General features: G+C 42.8%; 1 pseudogene across 1 annotated transcript; it reads right to left on the reverse strand.

Annotated features, from left to right (window-relative positions):
* Nucleotides 1-1,898: 1,898 nt before the first annotated feature.
* Nucleotides 1,899-20,538, reverse strand: LOC309817630 (myosin regulatory light chain 12B-like; annotated as a pseudogene). The gene is made up of 5 exons: nt 20,496-20,538; nt 17,739-17,751; nt 16,033-16,176; nt 9,140-9,221; nt 1,899-2,451 (listed from the first exon to the last, which is right to left on the reverse strand). The product of its transcript is annotated as a myosin regulatory light chain 12B-like (transcript).
* Nucleotides 20,539-21,901: the final 1,363 nt, after the last annotated feature.

Raw genomic sequence — 21,901 nt, forward strand, 5'->3', positions numbered from 1 at the left:
TTTCCTTCTTAAAATTGCTCTCTCCTGTTTGTCAAATTGCTGGGCCTTGAGAATTTTAAATGAGCTCGTAGCAGCCTTGTTTCCGTGGTTTTCAGTCCTTCGCCTTCCCTAGAGTCTACACTACATGAACTGCCTTCAAACAGACAATAGTATTGCTTATCATCTTTGTCTTCTGTAGTTTTTTTAAACCTGGGATAGAATTTTTTGAAATTCTATTCACATAATCAATTACCCCAATTATTTTAAATTTCAATAGTGACTACAGAATTATGTTATAATGTAATGGAAATGTCTTGATTCTTTTAGACATTTGCGGGTTTTCATAGAGACAACCTAGTGGTTCCAGCACTGTAAGCTCTGGGGTGAGGTGCCCTAGGTTGGAATTCCAACTGTCATGTTGGGAGGATTCAGTGAAAATCATATATGTGCAATGCCTCAGACACAGTAAATGCTCAGTCATAACTATTCTATGGAATTTTGCCTCATCTTAGAACCTTAGATCAATAAAATGTTTAATGTTCTCCCAGATACATTCTACATGTGTCATTCAGTAGTTTAAACATCTTAACTTACCAGAAGCATAAAAAAAACCAAACACATAACTAGTTTTTACTGCATAATAATGTTAAAGTGTACTTAAGAGTTTTGAAGGACACTGTCCCGCATGTGAGAAAAATCAAGTTTACCATGAAACCTGAATTATATGACATTGCAAACTGAAAAAAGAACTACCCCCAAACCTCCACTCACTCATTTGTTTAACTTGCCATTATATTCCATTTCAGTCAGAATAATCTTTATTTCAAAATATCATTTTAATTATACAAAATTATAAAAATCTAGCAAAGCCAGAGATATGGATATATTTTCCTGGAGGTTCACATGTCAATTTTTATTCACAATCTCTTTTTCAATACAATTTACAACCTCATCCCCATTTCCAGTCTGATTATACAAATGCTAAGTGGCAGAAAGGTCTGGAATAAATATATCCAAAAAAAGTGGGGTGGGAGGGAGCTGTGAAACTAAGTTGCATTCAACAGGTTCTATGAGGGTGGGGTTAAGTGTCTGGGAAATAAAAAAGCGTAAGACACATAAAATAAGCTACAAGGATATATGTAACAATACAGGGAATATAGCAAATATTTTATAACAGTAAATGGAGTATAACCTTTAAAACTTGTAAATCACTATATTGTACACCTGTAACATATAATAGTGTATATCAACTATACTTCAATTTTAAAAAAGAGTAAGACAAACTACTATATATAAAATAGATAAACAACAAGATCCTACTGTATAGCACAGGGAACGATATTCAACATCTTGTAATAAAGTGTAATGAAAAAGAATAAATATATGTATATTTATACATATATACATATATGTATAACTGAATCACTTTGCTGTACACCAGAAACTAACACAACATTGTAAATTAACTATAGTCTAATAAAAACATTATTTTTAAAAAGTAAGATATAGTAAGTAGAAGTTGGTGTTTTGTTTTTTGTTTTTTAAAGATTTTTTTGATGTGGACCATTTTTAAAGTCTTTTATGGAATTTGTTACGACATTGCTTCTGTTTTATGTTTTTTTGGTTTTGTGGTCCCAAGGCATGTAGGATCTTAGCTCCCTAACCAGGGATCAGACATGTACCCCCTGCATTGGAAGGCAAAGTCTGAACCCCTGGACCGCAAGGGAAGTCCCTGGAAGTTTTTTGGTTTTTTGGTTTTTAATTTTTTAAAACCATTTATTTATTTAGGCTCCTCCGGGTCTTCATTGTGGCACGCAGGATCTTAGTTGCAGCACGCGGGCTTCTTAGTTGCGACATGTGGGATCTAGTTCCCCGACCAGGGATCGAACCCGGGCCCCCTGCTTTGGGATCACGGAGTATTACCCACTGGACCACCAGGGAAGTCCCAGTAGTTGGAAGTTTTTAGCTAAAGTTCTTTCAATGTCTTCTTTGCCTTTTGCTCCAAGTTTAAGAATGCACGTGAGCTCAGTTAAATGAAAGTTTCCCTTTTTGTCAATTGTCTCTGAACAGCTCGTCCACTTCTTCATCTACCAACTGAACTCCCATTGTCGTCAGATCTCTCTTGGATAATCCTCCTGAATGGTGCCTACTGCTTCTTTATCAAAGCAAGCAAGAGCATTCTTCTGGATCTGCACCATTTAACTTCTCACCAAACACCAGGAGGAGCAAGGTGAAATTTATGGGCCCTGGGACCTCATTCATCATGGCATTGAGGTATGCATCAGCTGGATTCTTCCCTGGAGAAACAAACACATCACGCAAGTTTTCCTTGATGAAACCATCTCTGTTCTGATCAATTACATTGGAGGCCTCTTTGAACACTTGAATCTGTCGTTGGTCAAATATGGCAAACACATTGGAGGTGGCGAATTGAGGACATTTCTTGGTGGTCTTAGTCTTTGCCATTTTGCTCTATGTGGTGGCTGTTTAACTCTGGGAATCGGTCCTTCAGAAGTTGCAGTTAATCTTGTCCAAACTCAGTCCCATTAAAGCATGAATGAATATCCCAGTCAGCCACTGTAGAAGTCTCTTCAACAGAGCCCAAGGCCAGACACAAGAGCTGCCCTGTGCCCTGTTTTTTTTAAGTTCCTATCAGTTGGATATGAAACGAGATTGACAAATTGCGGTACTTGTTGAATCTTAGTAATGGGTACTTGCAAGTTTGTTAGACTTTTCTTTTGAATTTGTTGTATGTTTGAAATCTTCCATAATAAAACTAGGTTAAATTATCCTATCCTCCCAAAGGGCTGCAATTCAATGGTTGTCAAGCTCTTAAAAAAATAAACAAACTGACTCCTTTTATTTTTCAAATAAAATCTTAGGTGGAACCCTAATGTAAAACAAATCAAAGGTGAGGTGCTCTGGCTGAAGCTAGGGTGTGGGGTGACTAGAGTCCTGCCTCTGGCCTTCCATCCACACCAGCAGTGAGAGCCCTTGAGCCACTTCTGTAATATATGCTTACTTGCTACTCAAAGTGTGGGTCAGGGCCCAGCAGCACGAGCATCACCTGGAAGCTTGTGACTCTGAGGCCTCCACCCCAGACCAACTGAATCAGGACTTGCACTTTCACAATGTGCCCAGTGATTCCAGTGCTCATTAGAGTTTGAGAAGCACAACTCCGTGGTAGCTTGAGGCTGGAGAGGCTAAGTGAGCTATATTTTACAAATGAACTAAGGAAGGCTCACAACCATGTGCACAAAGCCACACAGCTAGTGGGTGGGAGAGCCAAGGTTAGCAGCCAGGTTGCCTGACTTTCAGCTCAGCCATTTCTGCACTATTCTTGTCGATTGCACCCTATGGCAGATTCCCCTCCGGTCCCAGGGGACAAGTTCATGCTTTGTTTCTGGGACCAAGCCCCTGTCTCATGTCCTTGCATCTAAATCCATGGCTTGCTTCCTTACCTAACATCAAGGTGCTCCAGAACTGGGGTCAAGGGGCTTCCCTGGTGGCACAGTGGATAAGAATCTGCCTGCCAATTCAGGGGACACGGGTTTGATACCTGGTCCAGGAAGATCCCACATGCCGCAGAGCAACTAAGCCCGCAAGCCACAACTACTGAAGCCCGCGTGCCTAGAGCCTGTGCTCCGCAACAGAAGAAGCCACTGCAATGAGAAGCCCGCGCACCGCAATGAAGGGTAGCCCCCGCTCGCCTCAACTAGAGAAAAGCCCATGCGCAGCAACGAAGACCCAACACAGCCAAAAATAAATAAATAAATAGATAGATAAAAGAACTGGGGTCAAACCTGGTCCCCACTATTCCTCTCTCCTGACACATTCCTCACCCTGGTCCTTGCTAGAAACTGCCTTGGGAGTCTGACAGTCTGATAGGAAAAGGTGTAGGAGGGTAGGCATTTGGCACTGTGATGTCCCTAAGCTGGTGGGAATTCAAGGCTAGGATTCCAGTTTCTGGCAAGGACTGGCATGAACAATATGGGGACCGCTGTCCACTTCTTTGGACATGTGATCACCAATTGCTTCTGCTTCTGCTGTCAGGCAGGGCAGCTGCCACATACAATAAACATTTCAGCCTTGTTCCTTCTAAAGACCATTTTAAAATATAACAGATGCACCGAAATACTCTTTTTAAAAATTATACCTAATAAAATAATTTTATTTTTAATTTTTTAAATTTAAGTATTGTTGATTTACAGTATTAGTTTCAGATGTACAACATAGTGATTCAATATTTTTATAGATTATACTCCATCTAGCATTATTATAAAATATTGGCTATATTTCTTGTGCTGTATAATATATCCTTGCTGCTTATTTATTTTATACATAGTAGTTTGTACCTCTTAATCCCCTACCCCTATCTTGCCTCTTCCCCGCCCCTCCCCACTGGTAACCACTAGTTTGTTCTCTATATCTGGATACACCAGAACATTCTTAAATAGAAAGCTTTAGTTTCTTTTTTTTTTTTTTCACGGCTTGCGCGATCTTAGTTCCCTGACCAGGGATTGAACCCGGGGCCATGGTAGTGAAAACATGGAGTCCTAACCGCTGGACCACCAGGGAAGTCCCAAGCCTTAATTTCTTAATTCCTGATCCCAAAACCACTCTCACTCAGGCTGGGAATGCTTGATGTAGCCCTTGTCCTCGGCCACCCTGGCCTGGGTGAAACAAGGAGTAGGGTTTCATGGTGCTTGTGGTGTGTCCTGGCCCAGGACTGCAGGAATGGATTCCTCTGCAGAGCCTTGGCACCTTGTGACCAGCAGTAAGTAGGCTGGCACTATTTATTTAATTGGACTCTGCATACAATCTGAAATGCAACAATCTACCAGCAGATGGCGATGAGGAGGGAAGGAAACAAATCCCAGGACTTCTTCCTTCCTCCTGGGCTTTATTCAATGAAAACTAAACATCTGAGTAATGATGGCTTTGCCCACCGAGTAGAAGGAAAGGCTGGAAGGGCAGGGGAGCCTTCTGCCTAGTACTAAGGTATATTTTTCTCAGCATGAATAGGATGTGGGTATGGATCAGGGGAGAAGCACCCTACATTTTGAAATGACTTAGAGCTTTTCTGGACATGACTTGCTGAAGATGAAAGATTTACTGATATGTTAAAGAACTGCTGTGAACATTTCCAAAGCTCAAGTCCATGCACGTGTCCGGTTGTGGGAGTAAGAAAAAAGGCTGGAAAACTGGAATGTTCATGGGTGCTTTTTCTATACCTTTCCTGGCCAGCCTGATGCTGTCTCATGTACAGTACCCATGAATGTAAAATGCATGACTTGGACTTCCCTGGTGGCGCAGCGGTTAAGAATCCACCTGCCAATGCACGGTACACGGGTTCGAACCCTGGTCTGGGAAGATCCCACATCCTGTGGAGCAACTAAGTCCGTGCGCCACAACTACTGAGCCTGTGCTCTAGAGCCCGTGAGCCACAACTACTGAGCCCACGAGCCACAACTACTGAAGCCTGCACGCCTAGAGCCCATGCTCCACAACAAGAGAAGCCACAGCAATGAGAAGCCCGCGCACAGCAACGAAGACCCAATGCAGCCAAAAACAATAAATAAAAATAAAAAAAGTAAATTAAAAAAATAAAATATTAAAAATAAATTCTTTCCTCACCACCTGGCCACTTTCCAACAACTACCAGGAATGAAAGACTTCTGGTTTCTGTGGATCCTAGAAGATATTTGTGAAAACTAACTCCATTAGTGCAAGCCCCTTAATTGTCCTTGAGGAAGGGTGTCCACTCTGAACTGGGGCCTTGGCAGGGAAACGGGCAGGCCAAGGAGAAGTAGGGCAAGAGTCAGGAGTCTGGGAACAGGTTAGCTGGGTCCTCTGCTCTGGGTTGAAACCAGACTGCTATTTTCATCTGAGGCTCAGGGTCCTCTTCCAAGATCCCTGGTTGTTAATAGAATTCCTTTCTTTGTGATTTTATGACTTTCTTGCTGGCTGTCAGTCAGCTGGGGGTCGCTCTCAGGTTCTAGAGGCTTGCCACAGTTCCTTGCCAAGTGGCCTCCGTACTTTTTTTTTTTTTTTTTTTTTTTTTTTTTTGCGGTACGCGGGCCTCTCACTGTTGTGGCCTCTCCCGTTTCGGAGCACAGGCTCCAGACGCGCAGGCTCAGCGGCCATGGCTCACGGGCCCAGCCGCTCCACGGCATGTGGGATCTTCCCAGACCTGGGCACGAACTCGTGTCCCCTGCATCAGCAGGCGGACTCTCAACCACTGAGCCACCAGGGAAGCCCTCCATACTTTTGTAAAAAGAGAGAAATTAAAAAGGCCTGGATAGTGATGGGAAGTCCGGAAAGGCAGGGTGAGGACGTCCATAAACCTGCTCCTCCATAAAAGCAAAGAAACGCTGGCAGAACTTGTCAGTATCCACTTGTTCAGAACTCTGGAAATTAACCAAAGGCTTGCAACACTCTGAGATGCTTCTATTCAAGCAAAACTGCTGAATCTCATAAGAACAGTGAGAACAACAGGCTTTATGGCTTTTTAACTTGGACTACTCCCATCCCCTTCTCCCCAGCTCCACGGGACCCTTAAAATCCAGCAGCCTCAACCATCAACCTGAAAAATGAACCAAAAAAAGCCCAAATGGAAACAGCCCAAATGTCCTTCCATTAATAGTGATTATCTATGACTGGGGAGTGAGATTTGAGAGACTTTTGCTTTTTTACTTTTTTTACTTCTATACAATTAAATTGTTACAAGAGTGCTACTTTAAAAATAAACAACAGTAATAAAGATAAAACAGAGGAAGAGAGGGTTCCTAAAAATGCTGTAATGATCGAGGAATGGTAGATGGAAATTGTACAGAACTCTTCATGGCTCTTTCTAAATTAAAACCTATATAAAACATTGACGTTCTTTTTATTTGATGTGCCGTCTTTAACATTTCATTTTAGTGAAAGCCAAAAAAAAGTTTCTAAGAGCTTTTATAGACACAGATTTGACTTTCGGTTCCTGATTCTACTTTCCCTGTAAGGTTCTAAGTTCATCAACTGTAAATTCTCTTACCATGATGGTTTTCAGGGACGTAACCATAGCAAGTGGGGAGAGACTATGGTACAGGACTTTATCTGGCAAGCTTACCTTACTACTCTGCAAAAATAACTATGTGTTAACTCGGCTATAATCTTAAAAGCTAACCCAAAGCAATTATAAGCAGCTTTTTGTTCCCAATGTTAAAGCCCCTCCTGGAGACTGAAACTATTTTTGACAGTCAGTGCAGGATAATGTATCCCGCGCCCAAGAGGTACATTAATTAGCAGGAAGACTTCGGGTAGCCACCTACTGTGATAACATCCCTACAGTTCTCTAGGAGGCCATCCGTGTGAATAAGCCTAGGAAAAAAACCTGCCATGAAAAATGTCCCCCACCTTCCACTCCAGACACAACAATTATCCATGTTTTGTTTGAGACAAGGAAGTAACCTGCAGGGTTCAGATTCTCCCCATGATTATTAGAAAGTATCTCTGCTGAAAACTAGGATGTAACCACTGTGATCGAATCTCTTACCATTACCCATTGACCTTGGATGGGATTCGGATGGTCTTTGATGGCCCTGAAATTGTAGGTATAATTTTGTGCTAATGTGAATTTGAGAGAGTGTCTGTTGCTTTCATCAGTTTCCTAAGGTGGCCTGTGGCCAAAAGAAATATAAGATCCACTGATCTAAGGGTTTCCTGGATTGAGACTAGAAGTAACAGACTGATGAAAGGCATTCCTTCCCCCCCACTTCCCTCCCCCCCGCCCCCTCCCCTGCCGATTCTTCAAAGACAGCTCTGAGTCTGGGGTTATCCCTGTACCTGCAGTTTCCTTGACACTATATCCGGGCAGAGGATGGAAGCCCTGAGGGGAGGGCTGGAGGAGGGAAAACATAACAATGACAGAATGGTATTTGCAAGCTCCTGAACTGAAAGGGTCTTCTGGGAGAAAAATCTGTCCCAGCTTTGAGAGTAGCCCCAGTCTTAGCCAAGCTGTGGAGCCTAGAGGAGAGGGAAGCTGGATGTTTCCGGATGTGAGGACCAGGCAATGAGTAATGACTGCCATGTTAAGAACCACCATAGTCCCAGTTTCTAGTGGCATCACAAGTCCAGAAATCTCAGTCCTTGGCTAACTGTGTGCACTTGGGCAAGACCCTTAAATTTGGAGATCGTATTTTCTTCTCTGCAGACTGTGAATTTTGGACTAATGACACAAGCATGTATCGTTTTGAGTTTAAAATTTTGTTTATGTTTCCAAAACTTGGAAAAGCCTGACTTAGAAGCTAATTTGAACCAAATAAGATGTGACTAAGGTGATCACCTATATAGGGTACCTACCTGGGACCCTGAGATGCCTCACACCACACTAGAGTAGATTTTGATGTCTCAATTGCTATCTTAGAGTGTTCGGCTTTGAATGAGATGCCAGGAGGAAAAGGCAGGAGGTGGAATGATGCTCTGAGCTGCAGCCAGAAAATCGCTGTCCGAAGAGAACTACGTGCATGAATCCCTCTGGTGGCAGCAGAATTGATCCGAGGGAAACGACGAGAAGATTCTCTTTGGGTGTGCAGCTTTATCACGTGGATCACAAATAAACTTGGAGGGATGATTCTTAGTCAATCTATGTAGAGGATAACCACAGAGGCTTGCCTATTCCCTCAGAGCTCAAGGCTATATTTGCGGAGCATTAAATTTCAGAAGTAGTTGATGAAACATATAGGAACACTCTCCTATGTTACTGGTAGGAATGTCAATTGCTCTAACTCTTTTTGGAAGCAGTTTTCAAACATTTAGTAAGAGCCATGAAACTATTTGTACCTTCTGAAATTCCAATTTCGGACACTATCCTTAGGAAATGATCCAAATGATTGGAAATTCGTCGTGCGCAGATTGTCAGCAAGGCGCCATTGATCCTACTAGAATATGGGAAAATGATGCATAAAGTCTGTAAAACAACTGATGTTCACTGTCGTCTAACCTCTCCCCCCTTCCCCAGCCCCCAGCAGCTGCCTAGCACCCACATGCACACTCTTCTTTCCATTCATTTACTTGCAAAAATGCTCCTTATCATAATGTCACTATGTCACATGCGTTATGCCAAAGGCACTCACCCCCCTCTCAAAGGAGACAGCCCAAAGTCTCATCCTTGTTTTACATCGAGCTTCAAGTGCAGTACCTCGGGGTGATTATCCTCCTTCTTGATCCTTTCTGGATGCGGCACCTCATAATTCAAAGACCTACAGTTAAAGGATAACATTAACCGTCCCTAACAGTCACAATACAAGATGAGAATAAGATAACAGAATACCTGCAATACAATATCCATTTAGAAAGGGGGAGGGGAGAAATCATCCTCGGTGGTCCCCAAATGCTCACATATCTCACGTTCTGCTGGACAAGGGAAGCAGGGCTTCCCCACTCTGGCAAAGGCGTGAGTTTCTTAGGCGACCTTTCTGCTGCTCCTGGTTTCTGCTCTCTGGGAAGATCAACCTTGTCCATCTTTTGTCGTGGCCACATCTGAGGAAGGCACGGGGAAGCAGTCCCCTTCTGGGATGCAGCACCCACTTCCAGGTGGTAAGCTATGTGCGTGGTGGGGTAAGCACTCACACGTCCTTGATGGTGAAGCTAGAGGTTTCTCCAGCAAGATGACCCCTTTATCAACTGAGGAGGTTAGGCATCTCTTTGCTTCTGATCAATTCTATAGACTGATGACAAAAGCAGACAGTTACCAAGCACTAGATTCCAGACTGGGTGGTTTTGTCTCTTAGCATCAATCTGTGTTGGCTAAGCCCATTCCCTTGTCTCTGAGTTTAATGACCTCCTTGGTTTCTGCTTTAGGATAATACCCTGGGATGGAGAGGCCCCGTGAGGATAATTGGTATCTTTCCCAGGCCTAAGGTGTTTGGGAAAGACTGAGACGATCAGGCTCTGGCTCCCCCGAGGTCTCTGCCTTCACTGGTCCTACTTCACCTTGGGGCAAATAATTGGGCTTTGTTCACCTTGTACAATAGTCATCACTCAGCCATCTTGGAGTGTAGGCTACAGGGCTTCTATTAGGAGAGCTGTGTTTTCTTCCCTCTCTGCTTTCAGATGGATCAGTTTCACCACTCAAAATTTGTCTCTTGCTTGTAGAACCTTTCTGAATGCCACAAGGAGCAACTAAATCAACACCAGTATCTCGATCCTCTACAAAATCCCATAAGGCCCTAGCCTTACTAGGCACACAATTTACAAAAAATGACCACTTTGAGGCCATATAACTGGTCTGCCCATTTCCCAACTCAAGATAGAGGGCTTTTCACTGCCATTCACCCAACCTTGCCTTAGACAATTCCACATTATTTGGCTTGTTTCTTTTCCAGGCCCTACTTCTAGGGACCAATTTCTGCATAGGAACACTTTAGTTGCCTGTGACAGCAAAACCTAATTGCTGTGTTCTTGTGATAAATTCAGCTGAATGGGTGTCAAGTAATGCTGGCTTGTGAAATGGGGATGGAGGAGTGAAAATTTTCCATACTTCATTTTTAGTCTTTCTGATGCCTATCAGCGCTTCTTATGCCCCAATGTTTGGGTAACTTGAAAGTGTCATGCCCTTCAGGCAATGGTCACCAGGAGCACACCTGCAGTCAGATGAGTTGGGTTTATTACTCACTTTGCAGTGAGGAAGAATGAACACCATGGAGAAACAACGAGGTCTTTCAGTAAAAGAAGTGTGATGGAGTTCTTCCAAGTATGTAGGACTGAAGGGTAAAGGGGGCCAGAAAGTGATATTAGCAAGAAAGTAATTGAAGGGTTGGACCTTGCAGTTCAGGCTAAATAAGAAGTCATGTGTGAAGGATAATTTTGAGGGCGGGGGAGAGGAGGACAGCAATCAACAATATCCAATACTAGGGAGATGACCAGAAAGAAAAAGACCATTTTGTCAAGACCGTATCAATTGAATGATGGGGGTAGAAGCCAGATTGCAGTAGTTGAGGAGTACATAGGAGAGTAAGATGTGAAGGCAGAAAATATAGACAATTCTTTGGAGAAGCATGACCTTGAAGGAAGAAGAAAGGGCAATAGCTAAAGATGGACAGAGTCGACGGTGCTGATTATGTTGGTGTTATTTTAATGGGAAAGACTTGAATTTGTTTAAATGTTGATGAGAAACATTAAAGGGTAGAGAAGGGGTTGAAAATAGAGAGTACAAGGGAGGAATGGAGGAAAGGGGTCAGGAGAGGATTCCTTCAAATGTTTGAGGGGCTACCATTTCCCTCACACTATATAGGTCCTGAAAATGCAGTCGTAATCAAAACCCAAAGCCCAGGTGGAGAGACTGGGCTCAGAAGGAGTGACCCCTCTTCCTCTGTGACAAAAAGAGAGGAGGCAAGGCTGGCTGCTGAAATGAGTGGGTTTTAGTGGCTTGAAGGTAGAAAGCTGAGGGGCTTCCTGCTTTAAAACATCCATTTTCCCTGAAGAGTAAGAAGCATCTTTTACTGAGGGTTAAAAGTGGGACATGGAAAAATGTGATGGTTAATTTGATGTGTCAACTTGGGTGGGCCACACTACGGTGATATTTGGTCAAACACTAGTCTAGATGTTGCTGGGAAGTTATTTTTCAGATGAGATTAACTTTTAAGTTAGTACACTTTGAGTAAAGTGAGTTACCCTCCATAAAATGGGTGGGCCTCATCAGTTGAAGACCTTAAGAGCAAAAGACTGAGATCCTCTGAGGAAGAAGGAATTCTGTCAACTCAAAGGAACTGAGACTGTGGACTCAAGCTGCAACATCAACTCTTCCCTGGGTCCCCAGCTTGCTGGCCTGCCCTGCAGATTTCAGACTCGCCAGCCCTCACAATCGTGTGAACTAATTCCTCAGAATCCTGATAGATAGGTAGACATATGTTTACATAGAGATATATCCTATTGGTTTTGTTCTCTGGAGAAGCCTGACTAATACAGAGAGAGACTGAGACTGCTGGCTTGGGATACAGAGAAGACTGCTAGATGGCATCCAGGACTGAGTTCGGGGTGGTGACCAGGAATTTGTAGTGGCCAGCACCCATCCACATGGTGGCAGGGTTTCCTCTTGCAGCACTCAGCAGCCCTCCAGTAAGAAAGCAGAAGGAAGGCAGGTGCAGTTGGATTGATCCAGGCTTGGAGGTCTTCTGGGGAAGTGGAATGAAAATATAAGAGGATATGGAGTCATTGAATTATGTACCACAGTCTGTTCTGGATCGGGAAGGAATTGAAGACAGAGGTTAATTGACTACGAGAACATGGAAGCATCAGAGGACTGAAATCTGCTGAGATTAAAAACCAAACCAAAACAACAACAACAAACACGTATGTTATGTGTTGAATCGTGTCCACTCCAAAAAAGATACGCTAGGGGCTTCCCTGGTGGCGCAATGGTTAAAAATCCACCTGCCAATGCAGAGGACACGGGTTCAAGCCCTGGCCTGGGAAGATCCCGTATGCCACGGAGCAATGAAGCCCTTGCACCACAACTACTGAGCCTGCACTCTAGAGCTCGCGTGCCACAACTACTGAACCCACATGCCACAACTACTGAAGCCCGCACCTAGAGCCCATGCTCCGCAACAAGAGAAGCCTGTGATGAGAAGCCTGCACACCACAACGAAGAGTAGCCTCTGCTCACCGCAAGCAGAGAAAGCCCGTGCGCAGCAATGAAGACCCAACGCAGCCAAAAATTTAAAAATTAATTAATTATTTTTTAAATATGCTGAAGTCCTAACCTCCAGTGCCTCAGAGTGTGACCTTATTTGGAACTAGGATCTTTATAGAGGTGATCCAGTTAAAATGAGGTCATTGGTATGGGCTCTAATCCAGTAGGACTTTATACGTCCTTATAAAATGGGGAAGTTTGGACACAGAGACAGACACGTATAGAAGAAAGACAAAATGTAGACACAGGAAGAACATCATGTGAAGAAAGAGGATTGGAGTGATGAATCTACAATCCAAGGAATTGCCAAAGATTGCTGGCAAGCCACCAGAAGGTAGTAAGAGGGAAGGAAGGAATCCCTTAGAGGTGTCAGAAGGAGCACGACCCTGCCAACACTTGAACTTCAGACTTCTAGCTTCCGGAAGTGTGAGACAATAAATTTCTGTTATTTTAAGCCATCCAGTTTGTGGTACTTGTTATAGGAGCCCTAGCAAGCTAATACTAGCTATATGGAGAGTAAGGGAGTCAAAGAGCCGGAAGGATCAGAGTTGAGTAGAGAGTAGACGCTAATTGAGTTCAGACCCCTGAAGCAGTTAGGACGTTTTGAGGGGATGTACAGAATAATCAGTTGCCCCAGAGTTTCTGAAAAACCCAGATTTATAGAGGGTGATACCAGGTAACTAGGGGGCTTCACTGGAGCCACTGGACTCTTTCTTATCTCAGCCCAAATCTTGCTGGTGGTCCTAGGTCACCCCAGAGAAAGCCAGGGGTTCAGAATGTAGCCTCCCCAAGGTAACCATTTGGGGATCAAATGATCACTCTCTTGCTTTCACCAAACATTGCTACAAGGGCATTTTGTGTGAAACTGTAATGGCAAACAGACTTTCGGTTCACCAGAGGGTGACTTCCTTTGGCCGTCACTAGGCAACAAATCAAGATGGATCCATCTGTAGCCAATTACATGCTCTCCAAAAAAGACACTTTCTTTAGGAAGCAAACCTACAAGTCCTGTACAATACCATACCCACAGCAGAAATCCTTTACTTTGCTAAAAGCACTTTCACCTTTTGGAGTTTCTTCAAAATGAAGACGAAAACTTCACGCCGTACACTGGCTTATATGTGTAGTTAAGACACTCGTTATTGTATGAGGAGTGTCTGGTTTTGTTTTATAAAGCGAGGGTGGCAGGTGACCCATTTCATTGACCTACTTTCAGTCTAAATCGAAAGTGTCAACTAACACCCATCTCATGTCAGTTGCAGAGATCTGTCTTTCAAAATTGAAGTACTAAAGAAAAATATTACTTCAGGTTTCCTCATAATCAACAACAAATGTCTACTGGACATCGACTCCAAAGATGAATGGCACACAGTTCCTGCCCTCAGTGATATGTGCTACGACCTAGTTGGGGAGACAGTATATGTAAATAGAAAGATAATAATCAAAAGTAGCATAGAGATGATCTCATTTAATCCTCAGAAGAATCTTGTGAGGGAGGTACGATTATTGTGGCCATTTTACAGATGAGGAAATCAAGGCACACAGAGGTTAAATAAATTGCCTAAGAAAACATAACTATCACGTAGTACCTCCAGTGTTTGAGTCCAGGTAGTCTGGTTTCAGAGTCCACACTCTTAGAACCACATGACAGTAAAAATGAATGACTCTTTTAATGGCAGCCTCTTAGGTATTCTAAGTCTTGGACTAGGACAAGAAGATGGATTATTAAGAGAGAAAAGCCTTTTGAACAAAATTTCATATTCAGGTTCACAGGAGCTTTTTCAAAGTACACTAAGTTGTTATAAATAGAAAGTCAGCCAGTACTAATCAATTATAGAAATCATAGGTGAGTGCGATGAAGGCTCTGGCTTCTTGCCTTAATCATGTCCATCACTGTCCTCTAACTCCACTGGGATGGTTGGCCATCTGGCCACTTGAGAAAATACTACCACCAATAAGGAACATGCAACCTTCCATTTGCATTTAAAGAACAATAGCTATTATGACTATGTACAATAGCCAAGACATGGAAGTAAGCCAAATGTCCATTGACAGATGAATGGATAAAGAATATGTGGAATATATATATATATATATATATATAATGCACACACACACACACACAGTGGAATACTACTCAGCCATAAAGAGAATGAAATAATGCCATTTGCAGCAACATGGATGGACCTAGAGATTATCATACTAAGTGAAGTAAGCCAGACAGAGAAAGACAAATATGTTATATCACTTATACGTGGAATCTAAAACAATCATACAAATGGACCTATTTACAAAACGGAAATAGACTGACAGATATAGAAAACAAACTTATGATTACCAAAGGGGAAAGAGGGAGGGGTAAACTGGGAATTTGGGTTTAACAGATACACACTATTATATATAAAATAGATAAACAAGGACCAGCTGTATAGCACAGGGAACTATATTCAATATCTTGTAATAAACTATAATGGAAAAGAATCTGAAAAAGAATATATATATATATATCTGAATCACTTTGCTGCACACCTGAAACTAATACAACATTGTAAATTAACTATACTTCAAAAACAAAACAATGGCTCATGCATTGAGCACCATCATGTATCAGCCTATTTGTATATATTATTTCAATCTTCATGAGAAACCTATGGAATTAGTATTATCATTACCCTACTTGATGTCTGAGGAAACTGAGGCACAGAGAGGTTAAAGTACACACAGCTAGTGAGTGGTGGCTGGGACTTGAACCAGGTCTGACTATGGTCTGTTCTCTTAAACACTGCACCCTAATCAATTCCATACAATAGTGAACGAGAAAATTATGTCTACGCGGCAATTGACTGTGCTGTTTTATATTCCTATCAATGTTTATATGTCCATTCTGCATGCCTCTTTTTAGCTTATTTTGAATATCATTGCTCTAGGACTTACGGTCATTAATTTTTGTGGAGAAACCAGAACTCCCCTATTTCTATAATGTATGGCAAACTTCTCTAATTTGGGCTAACTCATTCAATTCATCCACTCTTTCTATTTAGGGGTGTGCAGGTGCATGTGCACCAATGTGTGTGTGTGTGTGCGTGCGTGTGTGCGTGAAGCAACAAGTTAGCTCAGCATATCTATCAAATGAAGGACCGTACCTATAACAGCCTTGCATTTCTAGATGCTATTGCTGTGAGAGAGCTACTACTGCTACTACTACTGCTACTACTGCTACACACACACACACACACGATGTGCCTCAAGTTAGCAAAGTCATCCCCACCTTAAGGTCAGTTGGGGAAGTGGCCTTGGGAGCCCCCCATGCTGGGACTCATGTACAGGGAGTGCTGGGAGAAAATAATAAGTGTCTGACATAGAAAAATCAAACTTACCTGAGGCTCCCTAAGTGAGGTTGTAAAGTGCTCAGAGACCAGCTTCTCTGGCAGCCGCTCTTCAGCACCCACTGTCCGTCATCATGCTCTGTGACTCCTTTCCCCTTTAAAACAATCTTGGCATGCATTTGAACTTGACTTTTTCTGGATTTGAAAAACAGACTGCAATGATCAGAGGTGGCATTGTGAGGTGATTTTCTGAGGCTCCTGGTGATGGGGACTTAAAATGTTCTGTCACCATCTACTCTTCTCCAGTCCCACCACCTCCACCACAGCCCGGGCTCCCATTTTCTCCTGCCTGCTGGATCACTGGGTGGCCTGGATAACCACAGTGACTCCCCGCTTCAATCCATCCCACATACCAGATACCCGAGTAATAATCCTTAAATATCCACACGTGACACTTACTCCTCTGAGCTACACTTTTCAATGGCTCCCCTGATTTCCAATAGCAGAAAGTCTAAACTTACCTGTTAGTGGGAACTCTGCTCAATGTTATGTGGCAGCCTGGATGGGAGGGGAGTCTAGGGCAGAATGGATACATGTATATGTATGGCTGAGTCACTTTGCTGTGCACCTGAAACTATCACGTCATTGTTAATCAGCTATACTCCAATATAAAATATATACATATATATATATATATATATATATATATATATATTTGCTTTGAAAAAAAAAAACTTACCTGTTAGCCTATCCAGACCTTCCCCCATCAGGCCTCATCTCGGCCTCCACCTACTCTCACTTCCCAGACTCCTAACACGCCTCTTCTACTCTGATCAGGTCTGTCCCATCAGTGTCCCATGAACCCGGCAAGCACATGCATTCACAGGTTGTCATATCACAATGAGATGCTGTATTTGTTTCATTCAAAAACATATTGGAGGCCTGCTCCGTGCCAGAATCTCAATCAGCTTCTAGATCACAAAGTTGAGCAAGATGGTCCCTAGCCATCTGGTGGAGGTGACAGACAGCTAACCAGGCAATCAGATTGCAGCGTGATGGGTGGTGTGATGAGGGAGGTCCAGGGAGCTGTGGGAGCCCAGAGGAGAGGCCCCTAACCCAGGCTTGGGAGAGCAGGGAAGGACCCAAGTTCCGGAGGCATGAAGGATGAGTGAGAGCTCACCAGGCAAGGAGCTGGAAAGGGGCAAAGGCATCCCCAGAAGAAAGAGTAGCATTGACAAAGGCCTGGAGAGAGATCCTGACCTGTTCCCAGAACTGCCAGTAAGTAGTTCAGCCTGGCTGCAGGGTTGATAGTGAGGGCGAGGAGAAAGGGTTATGAAAGCACACAGGAGGAAGCATTCAGTCCTGTCCACTGGGTAGCCAGGGGGATGGGGGCTAGGCAATCAAAGAAGACGCCAGAGGCAGTGAGTTTGAATATGTTTCAGACATCTTTGCACTGTGCGTGCACCTAGCCCTCTCCTGGGCACACAGGAATCACTTAGGAATTAATTCTTAGTTGGACATCAGCCTCTTCAGCCGATAGGCCATATAACGTTCATTTTGGCCAAGGGATGCTGTATTAGTTATGCCTTGGTAACGAACAACGCTAAAATCTCAGTGGCTGACGTCGATAAAATTTAATTTCTTGCCCTCACAAAGTCCATTGCCAGTCCAGGTGACACTCTGGAGCAGCCTTCCCCCATGTGGTGACTCAGTGATACCTGCTGCTCTGATTTTGTGACACCTGTGTCTCTACCTACGCTTCCACGATCACTGTGGGAGGCAGAAGAGAAAGTGGAAGGGCTCACACCGAAAATTGAAATATGTCATGAAATATGTCACTTCGTCTCACAAGTCATTGGCCAGAGTGAGTGACATGGTCCCTCCCAACAGCAAAAGGGCATGGAGAAGTGGAACCTTCCAGAGTGCTCAGAAGAAGAGAACCAGCTCAACTAACACCGGCTAGGTGAGGGCGAGACTTCTCCTAAGCATATTACTTAGGATTATTGTGTGCTAAGTGGGTCTGTTGGCTTATTGTTTTCAGAGAGCCAAGTACCCAAATGTTTGGGCTTAGACGGTTTTGTTACAGTTGTTACTTTTCCTAGCTGGAATCTATGCCATCATCTGCTCTTGGGTTTGAGCCAACAATGCTAGGCCGTTTGGCAAAGTGATACATTACTTGAGCCACAGTATTAGTGAAGTTGTTGTCACCATTTGGAAAATGCAATTTGTCCATGGTGTGAATGAAGCAAGACAAAGAGGTAAGCTGCAGACCCAGGACAGATGCTCTGCACTCGCTAGGTATTTATTGCCTGATGAAGATCTTCTTCATCTATGGCTTTTGACGGGCAATTCGGCTGTTTCCTTGGATCAGGCTAGTGTGTAACCTATGTTACACTTTTATCCATTTTTATCTATATTTCCTATATACAAACACTATGAAGTAATATGTACAAGGCATATGTCTGGTGTGTGCTCCCAGAGTGGGTACCTAACATGGCAGCTCCTGGAAAATGGCCCTCAGAACTTTCTGAAGACATTTGCAACTTATATGGAAGAATGATAGAGACCAGTTAACACTAGCTTCCTAATTCACTCTAAAGATGGATGCTTACCATATATGCATTGATTGTTGGAACAGTAAGATATCATTTTTTGTCCATCATAGTAGGAAAGGTTTAAAAGTTTGATAATATTAAAGAGGATGTGGAAAAGCTAGCACACTCTTGCTGAAAGTGAAAATTGGTATAACATTTTCAAAGGGCAACTTGATAGTATCTATTAAAAGGTAAATTTCAGACCCAGTGATCCACCATTTCAAGTGCTAGAAATTTATCCTATAGAGACGTCGCCACAAATGTGCAAAGATTTATGTACAAGGATGTTTATGGCAGTATTGTTCATAAGAGAAAAACAACCCAAATGTCTATTAATAAAGGAACTGAGAAAATATACAACAGTGCATTAAAAAAAAACACCTAGATAGATCTAGTGTACTAATACGGAAGAATGTTCATGTTGTACAGATCAGTGAAGAAAGAAAGTTTAAAAATAGTATGGGACTTCCCTGGTGGCACAGCGGTTTAGAATCTGCCTACCAATGCTGGGGACATGGGATCAAACCTTGGTCCAGGAATATCCCACATGCCGCGGAGCAACTAAGCCCATGCGCCACAACTACTGAGCCTGAGCTTTAGAGCCGCGAGCCACAACTACTGAGCCGGCATGCTGCAACTACTGAAGCCCATGCGCTCTAGGGCCTGCGTGCCACGACTACTGAGCCCGTGCACCTAGAGCCCGTGCTCTGCAACAAGAGAAGCCACCGCAATGAGAAGCCCAGACATCGAAACAAAGAGTAGTCCCCGCTCACCGCAACTAGAGAAAGCCCGCACGCAGCAACGAAGACCCAATGTGGCCAAAAATAAATAAATAAATAAACAAATAATAAATAAAATTTTAAAAATAGTATGAATAGGTTGTTTAAAAAATTGTTTTGTCTTAAAAAATGCTATTATACATACAAGAAAAATGTTTGGAAGAATAGATACCAACTCAACAGTCGTAATCTTTGTAGTGCTGGGACTATGGGATACTTCCGCTTTCTAGAATACTTGTATGGCTCTGTAATGATTTTGGAATCAGGAAATGACATTATTTTTTTTCTAATTTAAAAGACAATGTAAAAACTTCCTCTGAGAAGACATATAATAGCATTCTTTGAATAAAACCTAACTTCTGAGAAAATCCTGGTTTACTCTAGATCAGGGAGTAGATTTGACAGCACTTAACTTGACCAGTCATGTGTAACAGAGTAGAGTTTAGCAAAAGGCTCTGAGCAATTAAAGCTGCAGCATAATTACCAGGCATCAGAGCTTCTGATGGAACCCAGGCCTTTGCACTGTTGTCTTTGATCTGCTCTCAGGGCCTAATGTTCTAAGCACTTAACACTTTGGGGGATGAGAGCACAGTTCACATGAGACTACCTTCCTTAAAACCTTCCATGGCTACCAGTTGCCTACAGACTAAATCCAAATCATTTAACATGGCATTCAAAGCCCTATGCCATTTCCCAACCCTAAATTCCCAACCCAGTCAAAGGGCTTATACAGCATAATGTTTAAGAGTTCAGGCTTTAGATCTCCAGCCAGATCTAGGATTGAATTTTCTGCCTCAGCTCCCTTTCAACAAACCCTAAACTATTTATAGCTCAAAGCCAAGTTCACCCATCCTTTCTCCATACGCTGCCCTTCCCAGATCCCCATCGGAAAGCATTAAACTGTTTTCCCCCTAAACTCTTGCATAGCTGTAACTGCACTACTTTCATGGTATGCACTTACACTATCTTACAGAGTGGTTTTTTTTGTGATGACCTCCCTTAAAAAGGTCAGCCCGATGAAGTTAAACCCCATAGTGCACAGCATATTGCTTGCACATGCCAGGCTGATAGCAAATATTTATGGAATTGAATGAATAAACGAATGAATTTCCCTTTTAATAACCACCCGGCGAATTCATACCTGCTGCCAGCAGGTGGCGGTATTCTCCGTTGGCTCGTACCATTCAGCACACTGCTGTTCATCAGAGCCTAAAATCATTCTGCAAGACGAGCAAATCCCAGTTTAAGATAGTTTGGCAGAGATGAAAGTTCTGAACTCAGGGTTAGGTAACCTGGCCTTTTAGCTCCATATCTGCCACTAGCTACATATGTGACGTTCAAATCTGTTCCTTCACTTCCTGGATCTGTTTCCGTGTCTCCAAAATGAAGTAGTAGGATGGGATGATTTGCATAGCTTGACATTCTGTGATTTTCATACTCTGCAAACTCAAGATAACTAGAGGTATGAGATCCTTGGATAGTTGCCACCATTATTTCTCATGTATTCTAGAATGTTCTTGTGATAACAATATGGTCAGAGGCATTTCCTTAGAAGTCCTCTCCAAATACTCTTGCCTTGTTTGGATATAATGGGCTACACCAGGGCCTGATCATCCTGAGTCTCTGACTAGTGTTGACTCTGAGGAAGAAACTGGGTAATGATCCTTAGAAGTGGGGGAAAGAGGTGGATGAGGGGAGGAAACTCAGTTCAAGAACTGTGGAGTCAGCCAAAGCCTCTAATAGTGGGAAGAAACTCTGTTGCATGTATTTTGAAACTGCTTTTCTTCTGTATAAATGTGTTTCAAAAATCAGATTTTTGGGGAAAGGAGTAGTTACTTCTTATCATTACTATTATAATTCAGCTGTTTAAATTTTTTAAAAACCACAGTTCTACATCAATTAAGCAATGTCCCTGCCTTCCCAGTTGGGGAGTAGACAGGAGGCCTAGGGAAGTACAGGTGGGACTAAGGAGAAGAGAAATTCTTATTGTCCAGGTCAGGTTTTAAAGGCAAGAAAGGACAAGGGGCTGCCAAGTTATTTAAAGAAAAAGATGTACATAGACAGGGTTTTATATTTGGTTACCAGAGTTAATGGGCATTGCATTTAAAGTTTTGGTACTTATAAACTTGTCATAAAGAGATATATTTTTTTAAATTTATTTATTCATTTATGGCTGTGTTGGGTCTTCGTTGCTGCGCGTGGGCTTTCTTTAGTTGTGGCCTTACGGGCTTAGTTGCTCCACGGCATGTGGGATCCTCCCCGACCAGGGCCCGAACCCGTGTCCCCTGCATTGGCAGGCAGACTCCCAACCGCTGTGCCACCAGGGAAGCCCAAGAGATATATTCTTTTGATAAAAAGTTGAACTTAGTGTAGAAGTCCGATTCTAGATCCAAGGGAGAATCTTCACCCTTGATGAAATTTGGAATAAGGATCTCCTCTGAGAAGGAAACTAACAGGTAGGGGAAAAAATGCTTCCTAATTACAAAGAAAAATTGCTTAAACTTTAGCTGAATCAATGATCTTAATGCATCTAAAGAAATGATGTCT

This window comes from Grampus griseus (assembly GCF_964374135.1).
Source record: "Grampus griseus genome assembly, chromosome: X".
Lineage (NCBI taxonomy): Eukaryota > Metazoa > Chordata > Mammalia > Artiodactyla > Delphinidae > Grampus > Grampus griseus.